The 11,181-nt window shown below is 38.5% G+C and overlaps 1 long non-coding RNA gene across 1 annotated transcript; it reads left to right on the top strand.

Annotated features, from left to right (window-relative positions):
• The first annotated feature begins 2,772 nt into the window (after positions 1 to 2,772).
• LOC137183810 (uncharacterized) lies at positions 2,773 to 9,659 on the top strand. The gene is made up of 4 exons (XR_010928540.1): positions 2,773 to 3,176; positions 3,947 to 4,124; positions 4,206 to 4,356; positions 8,644 to 9,659. It is a non-coding gene; the product is annotated as an uncharacterized lncRNA (long non-coding RNA).
• Positions 9,660 to 11,181: the final 1,522 nt, after the last annotated feature.

Raw genomic sequence — 11,181 nt, forward strand, 5'->3', positions numbered from 1 at the left:
TAAGGTGAATGCCATACATCCATTACCCACAGAGAGGAACTGCTGGTGAGTACAACATTTACAAACCATTTGGTTCTTTCGCTTTGTTGCTGTCTCTGTCTCTCCTCCCTTACCCAATTTCTTTCTCTCTACCTTAACACAACACAACACAAGCACATGCACAAGCACACACAAAGTGCACACAAAAACACAGTCATGCAAATATCAATTCTGGCGCAGATGGTGGTTGCACTGATAACCAGTAGAGGGAAACAAAGTGCTTTCATTTCCCCAAGTGCAGTTGCTGTCATGGTGGCCCTCTTCTACTGTTGACATGCATGCAACAAACATACAATTCAAAGTCCCTTATCATCCTCCACTCACAGTGGTATGCTTTGGGATTTGTTAATATTTTTAAGCAAAATCAGCAACAAGCAACACAAAGTGTCTTTATAGTTCAATAAATTATTTGAACATGTTTGTATTCGCCAAAAAAAATGTAATAAAAACATGCTCCATATGAGGCTATTGGTGTAACAGATTGGTTAGGCAATGTTAAATTGGTCCAACTGGATGAAAGTGTATTAAAACTATGGGTTATGTGGAGGGGTGAAACTACACTTCACATCATTCACTCCTGCCCACTAAGCAGTATAGAGGTAGAGGTGATGACTCTCCAGTCCAAAAGGTTATTCTACATTGCATTTAAAATGAATCGGACCAGAATGTGTGAGATGGAGGGACCCATTCATTATGGTTATCTGCACAGTACTAGAAAAGATTTTTCTTCCACTCTTATCATTTTCCTCCACAGTTTCTTTTTTCTTATTATTTTTCCAGTTAACTGGAAGGGAACGTTGTGTGTTCAAGTATCTTGACCTGTGACCTTGTGATTTGGGCAGAAGAAGAGTCTTGGTTGATGTTCCCCCCATCACTGATTTCATTTAAATAGCACGCATCATTGGAATACATTATTCATACAATCAATGTGCTAATCATCTTTTACAGAGCATCATCTGGGGAATGGCTATTTTTACTTTGCTCCTTTTGATGCCTTGTTTTCATTCACTTCCAGCTGAGCAGGGAGTGACAATAATAACAATTAGAGAAAGTAATAGGTGATGTGAACATCAAGAGAGAAAAGACACCAACACCTTACAATACAATGCAAAAAATGTAACATTTAAACCTTAATGAAAGTAGTACCTATCACATGGCTATGTCTTCTTCAGTCTGTCCACTCTGTGTATATACGCAGCTTCATCCAGTGGTGTTCATCTTATATGAGGCTCAAAAGTGAGGAGGAGAATGTCAAAATACCATGTGGACCTGAATTCTAGACAAAGTCACTTTACTTTGCACCTAAAATCCCAGAATGAGTAGTGAAGAGTTTCGGGAAGTGGGCTAATATGTTACGACAGGTGCCAATGTCCATCATATCACTGTGTTGATATGCATGCTGCTGCTGTAAGCCAACATGTCAGGCCCAGGCTTCCATCGCAGCCCCCTCTACAGCTGACCAATCACTCAATGCTGATAGGTTAAAAACAGCTTTTTCAGCAGGATAGACAGTATGATATGGCTTGGTTACAAAGACATACAGTAGTGAACTTTTAGAACTTGGAACAGTCTTTTGATAATGGCAACATCAAAGCTGTGTACAATGTCACAAGATCTAAGGCACCGTTGTGGTAGTGTAGTGCCTGTTCAAAATGTGCCTGTTTGGAACGGGCCAATTGCTTGGCCTCTGCTATTGCCGCTTCAATGCATAGAAAAATTAGTACAGTTAATGTGAGGTGTGAATGAGTATATAGGCCTATACCAACAACGTGAAAGAAACTAAAATTCTATTATAGACAGATGTTATAAATAATAACTACTATAATAGTAAATAAATGTTTTTTTCTCATTTCAAGTAAAATAAGGGCTGCATTTAAAAATAAAATACATAACAGAGAGCTTGTGCATCTTAAAATAAAGTGGATTGATCATATTGGACTCTTAGATTGCTTATTTCCTGTGTCTTCAGTTCAGATTTGAGTGGGTACGTTTGCTCAAAAGATTTGTGCTTTGTCTCAAAGTGGCACTTCACATTGACGCTTTTAATAATCGCCACAGTCTCGGAACATATGAGACATACTGGTTTTGAACTGCCCATAGGAAGAATCAACATGTAAGAATCTGCTCATTCTTGATTAAAAGCTCTGTTTTTGCTGTCTACTTTTCTGCTTTTAGAGCATGTCATGTGAAATTACTTCTCTGACTCACTTATTTCTGCGACTGTAGTCTTTCGTCTTGTCGCTCCCCTGTGTGTGTGTGTGTGTATCACCCTCAGTCGCAATGCTTATCAGAATGCACAGACTTGATTGACTGAGTAGCATCATGTGAGATGATTTACGGCAAGTGTGAAGTCGATCAGAGACGACACCTGATTGGCTGCTGTATGTCGCAGCTATGCGTCTGTGCGGTCGCTATATTGGAGAGGTCAAGACTCAAATAACTTCACACTCAACACCGCACTTCCTTGGGTCCCCATCAATATACCTGCTAAATGTGAAGTATGTGTGAATGTGAAGGTTGTTGAGAAAAGTGAAGAAACAGGCAGAGACTCCTTCCTTTATAGATAGGTAAAGATGGATCTGACTATGTTCATCTACATAAACACTCATATCATAGTCTTTGCAAGTTGACAAGGCATAGATCAAGGATCCTGATGAAACATTGGAACAAAACCAGTGTGCTTGTTGGCAAAGAAGTCAAACATGCAGTATCACTGACAAACTCTTTTAGTCATGACTGTCTTTTATCAGTTGTTTCTGAATTGTTATTTCCTTCCTCTGTTTGTTTCTCTATGGTTGGTGCCAGAAGGTGGAATACTCATTAAATCTCATTGATGGGGGGGAAATACAAGGTTCATGCTATTTTGCATTTCATAGTTGTTTGATGTTTTCATTTCTAGTTGCTCTCTCTGTTTTTTTTCACTTTCTGATTTTCTTATTCCTTGTATTTTTCAGCAGGCAAAAGATTCATATGAAGGCTTAAAACAGGCTCTGTGCGGGACAGATAGCAGAAGGAATTAACAGCCATTTCACGCTAGCACTTCGGTGCAGGGCACTGGGAGAGGGATGCAGCTCGGGTGCAGCTGGGGCACTGACGGCCCCGGAGACACTCTGTAATTGTACTGCTCTGAAGAGCAGGTAGGTGTGCAAATTACCAAATGTGCCATGTAAGCCCATTTCAGCCAGCTCAATCACTGTCAAGCATTTCCAAGTTTTGAGCAATTTAGTTTTTGGTTCATGTCTGGATTTCTCAGTGTTGTGAATGGAGCAGAATTAAATACTACAGAGATGATTTGTAAGATGTGCCCCAGTGAATAATTCATTTTTTAAAATACCAATTAAGGCATTTCCTTTATTACATCTATAAAGTTTGTTTGGTTCAAAGGAAAACTTTTAATATTTTTACATCTAACTTAATCTATTATATAACTAAAATTGTAAAGAAATACAATTTTTCATAAAAATTCCCATGAGTAATATTATCTTTCTTATGTTATGACATAGTTTAAGGCAAGGCAAGTTTATTTGTATATTTGTACCACTTTCAACAACAAGGCAATTAAAAGTGATTTACATAAAACATAAAAGTCAAAAAATGTAAAGGAAACATAAGACATTGCAAAAAGATGCCTTTAAATATAATTCAAAATAATTAAAGGCTTGATACTCACTTAATTTAATGTGAGTGAGTGGATAATGATACATCATAATGATACATAATGATCCATCATAAGCTTTTTGTGAGCCTACTCATGAACAAACTTCCTTACATGTCAATCGGCATTGAATTTCTCTTCACATTCTACACTATCTTGTATTTCACTTTGCCACTCTGTCCAACTTTTTACTGGATTGAAATTCCTCCCCTTGATGTATTGCCTTTATATAAGAAAGTGTCAAACCTGCAGGAATGTGAAGGATTGCAGGTCGACTTGGGAGCGCCTCGGGGTGGGCAAAAAATACCAGCTGATGTCACCCGCTAACAGAGCTGCAGCCTCTGTAGGCAGCATGGAGTTGGACCAGAGCGGGAACAAAGGAGACATTGACCCTCGGGTGCGGGACAATAATGTGGCACTACAAAACAAGGTAGACCTTACACAGGCTAGGCCTGGCATCATGCACTGTGATTTCTATCTGGCTTCTCCAAGCATTCACTGTCATCCACAGGCTACCCGTGGGGCAGGTGACAGGACTTCCAGGGCACAGGTCCTGTGAACTGTCAGGAGTGGGGAGTAATGCTGACTGGGCAGGGGTTGGGGGTGAATAGTCCACATCACTGACCTGAAGCACTGGAACATTACCAACGTACTTACGCAAGGTAAGCTGATTGAGGATTTGCTTCTGTATTCAGCGCTCTGAGTAAAGTACCTGTTATTTATTACCATAATTTAGTTGGATGTTTTTTCTACATTGCTTCAAAATTTAAGATGCAGAGCACTGTAATAAACATAGAAAGTAGAATGTGTTTGCTTGCCTTGCTCGGTTCAGTGTTGTACAGTAGCATACAGGCTACTTTGATCTTGTGTGTAAATGGAGGAATACATCATGACCCAATATCAACTTCTTATTAGAATCACCGCTGACACCGATAGTCTTTACCTGCAAATTTGTCACCATCAAAATCTTTAGTCTTTTTTTTTGCTGCCAATCCATCACATTGCCTGAGGCTACAACCCTGTATAATTAATGGTGATGATTATTTTTTTATTTGAAAAAAAAAAAAAAAAAGACTTTAATTTAGATTTAACCGGAGGGAAATCAAATTTGTCTGTTAAAGTGTGCAGGTGTGTGCGAGCATTTTTGCAGACTGGAGCCTGAATAACGTTTGCAATTCAAAATAATATCCACTGAATAAAATAGGTACAGTCTGACATTTTAAGCAGAGTAATTTATTATGAATGAACTAAATTCCATCCAGAATTCCTATCCACAACATGTTTCAGATTATGGAGTATTGCTGTGTTGTAATACTGGTCAGATTGTCAGTTTAAAACAAAAAACAACAACAGAGAAAGCAACTACAGAACCATCTTGAGTCACATCTGCCACCTCATTATTAGACATAAGGCTGATGTCTTATTACTAAGTCCCTGCTGTATGGACTCAAGTTTACTTACTAAATTGTTCAAATACCAGAGACATCTAAGCACTATTCGCATAGGAATCTGGCTCTCATCTGACACACAGGAGGCTTTGCAGGAGCTAAAGGCCACTGATAAAGGGGCTGATACATGCCAAGTCTTTCTTTTATATTATTACTTTTTGGCTTTAAATTTTCTACATAATGGACCTTATATCAAAAGAGATGATACAACATTTGCCAGGAATCTCAGGGATTTGGATGGAGCAAGATTTACCAGTTATTATCTTACAGGAGATACTGTAAAACAGCTTCTAACTGATGAACTGATTTAAGAAAAACTAATTTACTTCAAACTAGGTTTTGTATTTTCAATAGTTCATTGTCTCTGTGGGTTTTCTGCTCTCTGGGTTTGGATATTCCTCATTTTCTTTATCCTGTTTTTCATCTACAAACCTGTCACAGTGAGACATTACAATAGAATTCCCATGTCTGAGACATTACAATAGAATTCCTGTGTCAAGTCATGTTACTTTGATGGTTGAACAAATGCCTCGGCGATAGCAACAAAGCAAAGGAACCAAAACCAGAGAGAAAAAAAAACACTTATTCCAGCACTCGCATTCCGCCACATTCTGTGGCTTCGAGTGCCACTCAAATGACGCCCTATTTGGAGCATTGCAGTAACCACCAGCATCTACAGTGACAAACGCACCTCGACTGTAAAATTGGGCGTGCATGTTGACCCACGAGCTTCCGCTTTGGCCTTGACTCCTCAGTATTCAGCCACCCAACCAGATCAGAAGCAACGCTGTCTCCTCCACTCATCTCACAGTAGAGAGCCTCTCTGCCCATTTCACTCAAGTGCTCACGGTCCGCAGCACGGCGATAAGACAACCTGTTGACGTTTGGCACCTAACTCTATGTGTCACGGTCTAGAGTGTTTTTCATTCTGTGCTTGTCACTGTAGTGGGTGGCCAGTTGTCACACTTGATTGGTTCTCTGAGCAGACAGAGATACTTCTGCAGTGTTGTTGAAAAAAAGAGAATGGAGAAAGAAAAATCGTTGAGAATCACCAACAGCAATCTATGTAAGAGAGTGACTTCAGCGAATAGCCTGCTCTAGTTTTACTTTGACTCATCACCCAAGCACAAAAGTGATGAATGTGGACTTGTAGGCCACTGTAGACAGACTACTGGGCACAGGGACTAAAGATGAATAGTTGCTTCTACTTTCAGCTGACTCATCTGAGTAAAGTGAAATCCTGGACAGGGCTTCATATTCTGCTGTTTTACTGCTATTGCACACACATCTTTCTGGCTGGCGTTATTTGCTGTGGGAATACATTGAAGTCCTTACTAATGAAAACACAAACACAGGACAGCAGGCATTTAGGACTTCATCCCTCATCCACTGAGGGAGCTGAATCACCGGGCTCTTATCTAAATGTTGACATTTGAACCTGAGAGTAATATCTTGAGGAATTATGGTTTTAAGCCGCCTTTAATGGTCGAGCCGATGGATCGAAATCAGCAGTCATCCTGTAGCGGCAGACTGCTGCCCCTAGAAACACTGCGAAGTGGAGAGGCATGATGAATAATATATCCAAAAGGGAAGGCAATATGACAGCAGGAAATTAAACACACTAATACTGGGAACGGAGGACAGGACGATCAGGACTTAATTAAAGACTTTGAGGAGTACAGGGCATGATTTAAGGCCAGAGATATACTACTTTCCTGCTGACATCAATGATGAGCAAAGGATTATGGAGGCACGGCAACTGGGTGTGTTTCGGGAGACCTTGTGCCCTCTTATGACTCTTGTAATGAGTTGCTATTTCTGCTGTGGGATAATTACCACCCTCCACATGTTAACATGAAGTGTCTGGAGAAGAGTCAGCTTTCTAATAATACATGTGTTGGCAATGAGCTTTATTTCACCTCATCCAGACCTCTGTTGTTCAAACAACCTCTTTTTTTAATAGGCAAAACTACTGCTTTAAGTAAGTGCTAGCATCTTTCTTAGTGATCATCCCTCTTGTTGTACAGTAACTATTTAATAGAGATAGCACTACAGATGACAGATGTTGGGGTGAACCGGACAATCGCTCAGAGAAACTACAGGTACAATCTATTACACAAGAGAAATGAAGGAAAAGGGAAATAAAAACTCTACTGCTCTCCCTCAGCTTTTAACAGCTGTATCATACATCTCTCTTGGGAGGGAGGGGTGCGAAAAGGTGTCCCAAGCTGCTATTCATCTTTGGTGACATGTTTATTTTTATTTACACTTTCTGTCCTGCAATTCATGCATAATTTTATTTGCAACCACACATGTTGCCAAGGTGTGTGGAGCCTGTGTGTTTGTTGGTATTTTCATCATTTGACCGCATCTAATGAATGATGTTGGGAGGTATGGGAATTTTCTCGACCCCTTTGCACATGGCTTCAGATGCTGAGTGAAATCATCAAAGCATAGAGAGGAATTTCAATTATATTTACCCTGGATTGGAGAGTGAATTGCTTCCATGTTTATGTATTACACTGTGCTACATTAATAATAGATAGTCGTAATAGTCATAAGGAAATATGAAAGAATATGTTTGAAGGAGTGCTGAATTCTCTCCTGCTGTCTGATCCTGCTGTGGTGCTTTTGGGCATACAGCTATAGCATCTTTTTTTCATTTCACTGATGTTTCAGTATGTCATCTACATGTCAGGTTTTACAATTTTAATTTTGTGGAGCTCCAGCAGTGGAACTACAGTCTTTGAAAAGCTTTCAGTGGAGGATGAATGACTTGCTGTTGCATACCCACTCTGGTTTTGTTAAAATCTTAATTTTTCAAGGGTGAAAGCTTGTTGCTGTGGCACTCATTCAGGATAATTCAATAAGCCCTCATAAACATTTCAGGATATTTTTTATCAAAGCAGACAAAATGCCATTTTGAGGATAAATATATTAATTTGAATTAAGCAGCTAGAAACAATCAACAAATGAAATGAGAACTGATGCTTATCCTTCTCATCCGGCTCTCCTCCATTTCCACATATCTTCCGCCCAACTGGGCTCCTCTCTCTCCGTCTCTGTTTCCTACCTTCACTTTCCCCTCCCATAGATAGAGCATGTAAGGTTGATAAATGGAGCTAATTGTTTTATGGCATGGCTGGCCTGATGCTGGCAGTGCAATCAGGCTGAATGAGGAGGCCTTGGGGAGGCCATTACCCTTCCTATTGTTATAAAGGACAGGAGGACGAGGCGAGGCCAGTGCACTCTGTAGGGACTGGGTCACTGAGAGACCCTCTGGCATCGTACACTGTGGCAGCCTCTGAAACATAAACATATACACATGCACATCGATGTACGCTACCTCCAGAATTAAATGAAGGTTTGTACAGTTAAAAGCATCCTGTTGTCTCATTTGTATTTAGTTAACAATTTAAAGTTGCCCTAATCAATATTTTCATATTAAAGATGGATAAAATATCTACATGCATCTTTAAACTCATTGTTTTGGTTTTACAGCCCACAACTTCACTGCTTGGATCAGCCTGACCAAGCTCATCAGTCTAGTTCAAGCTGCCTACGATCAGGGAAATCTGGCTCTAAAAACCCACTGTCTGTTACCTGTCCATCACCAAACACCTTCCCTTCTTCCTCTTCCTCAGATGGAAGATGACAAGTGGAAGCAGTATTTTTTCTTTTTCTTATCCTCCTTCCATCCTTTTTCCATAGCCCTCAGAAAGCAAAGGCTGTGATTTTATTTTGCTGTGCATTTGTTTGATTCTATGACAATGAATATGATTTATCACAGGGATATTTTGAGTTTGTATTTATGCATCATATGGGTTTTTTTCTTTTTCTTTACAGCTAGAGTGACATGTGCCACATGCTAAGCAATATGTTAACCAGTGGTTAGTTATTAGTTTGGCAGATCTACTATATGGTAAGTTATCAAGGAAATGTGAATTAGATTCATAAAACATACCTGATTTTTATTTTATCTTCAGTCTTCAACTGCACTGTGTATCACTTGGAAAATTCATTGAATGGTCACCCATTTCATGACTTATGCATAGAGTTTGACTAACTGTTGATCTGCCTACAAAGCTTAAAACAGTAAAAATTTAGAGTCAATAAGTCATAATGTCTATGGTAAGAGTTGTTTTTACTATATTTTTAAGTTAAGACGGTCCAATTCTGTTGTTTGAATAAAGACTGCATCAATGTGTCCTGTTTTAATAATATGGCATGTTTCTATTCAGTAATAATGTAGTGATGTTGTGAAACAATTCACAAACACTTAAAGGTGTCTCACTTTATAATATGTACCCATGTCAGCAATCTTAGTAAATCATTAAAAAAAAGTTGCATATTTATCACTTTCTAATAAGTCATGCCATCTTGTCTGCAGTTACAGATGTTAGTAAAGTATTAGGTCCAGTGTTTCCAACTTTCTAATAAATCATCTTCTGCAGGTATTAATGTTAGTGAGTCATTAATAATCAGGTCTTGGGTTTCTAAATTACTAATAAGCCAAAAGTCAGCAAGAGTTAGTCAGTCACCTGCAATTATAAATGTTAATAAATCATTAATAAAGATGTCTTACTATAATCCACCAAGTCTGTAGTTGTAATTTTAATAAGATTTTTATGAATGGATTTTGGTCCAGATGACCTGCAGCCATTTTCCAGAAAGGTAGGTGGTCAAACAGTCCATTGGAGGGTTCATTAAAGATTTATTAACCTTCAATAAAGCCATTAAATACAGCATATAAACCCTCTATAAGGGCGCCTCAACAGAAAGTGATATCGCAAGTTCACCAAATTGACTTTATAAGGTGAAAATATGTCACTGTTGTGTTTACAGCTTTTTCTGCTGCTCTCAAGTGGCCAGAAAATCAGTTAATGCAGATTTAAGTATTCCATTTTAAGAATAACAGGCATTTTGATGAGGTTATTAACAATCAGTGTCAGTAGTGTAGTAGTGTGCTCTTTATCTAGGAAAGCACAAATTAAGGATGTGCCAAATCAGCTGAGACTGAAATCTTTCATATTACTTTACCATAGTTTATTTACCACCACCATCTTTTCTTAGTCTTAATAAAACTGCACGTGCAAAGCGCAGATAGTGTACAAAAAAGAACATTTTAACTGTTAGCACTGAACATTGCAAAACTGTCAAATATGAATTGTCTTGTCAAGTGACAAGGTTGTTCATAATATACACATAGATGTACTGAATAGCACTCAAACATTTACATACAGCCAACTACGTACATGACATATGTAGGTTGACATTATAATTTTAAAGGTGTGTGAGCTGCTGATGCATTATCTGGAGAAAATGGAACAGAAATATTGACCCAGGCCCAGTTAGAATAATTTCTTACAAGAATTTAAAAGTGTGCTGCATCAGCATGAATACAAAAATATGTGACTTATAATGCATAATCCCTAGGTACAAATCTCTGTTCACAAATCAGATCAATTATATTTGCACTAGACCTAACCATTACAGTTGTACAGGTTGTTACTGTAATCACCCAATCAATGTTTTTTTTTTTTTTTCATCTTCTACAGTATTCTGTTCCTGCAAAGATAACACCCTAGCAGATAAGGCACCGACATCTCAAGAAATAACCATATACCACTTGGAGCAATCAAAATTACTACTATCTGCTTCTATTTAATAATGACGATTGTTGCAATTAGAGCTCTTTTGTCCCTGATGTGCAGATAGGTCTTCAGAATGACTTTTTTACACATTTCTACAAAGGGTGAAGTCAGTTATGAAAAGTTTGTATCCACTGTTTTTATGCACAACTTGAATTTGAGCCAAAGAAAATCTGAAGGTAGACATCAGGTTCATAAAAAGTTCATACACTTCAGGAAAAGTTGGCATAGTGATAAAGAGAAGGTGTACTAACATGAGATTGAAATAGTATTTTGAATAAATGAGGCCAAGTTGGGATTTCTGGCTGAATAGACACGGCAGACAGCCCATTTACCCACTCATTCATATCATAAATGCCATATTTGATGTAACATGTCAATAAAGTGT

The sequence above is a fragment of the Thunnus thynnus genome, chromosome 5 (genome assembly GCF_963924715.1).
Source record: "Thunnus thynnus chromosome 5, fThuThy2.1, whole genome shotgun sequence".
In the NCBI taxonomy this organism is placed as follows: Eukaryota; Metazoa; Chordata; class Actinopteri; order Scombriformes; family Scombridae; genus Thunnus; species Thunnus thynnus.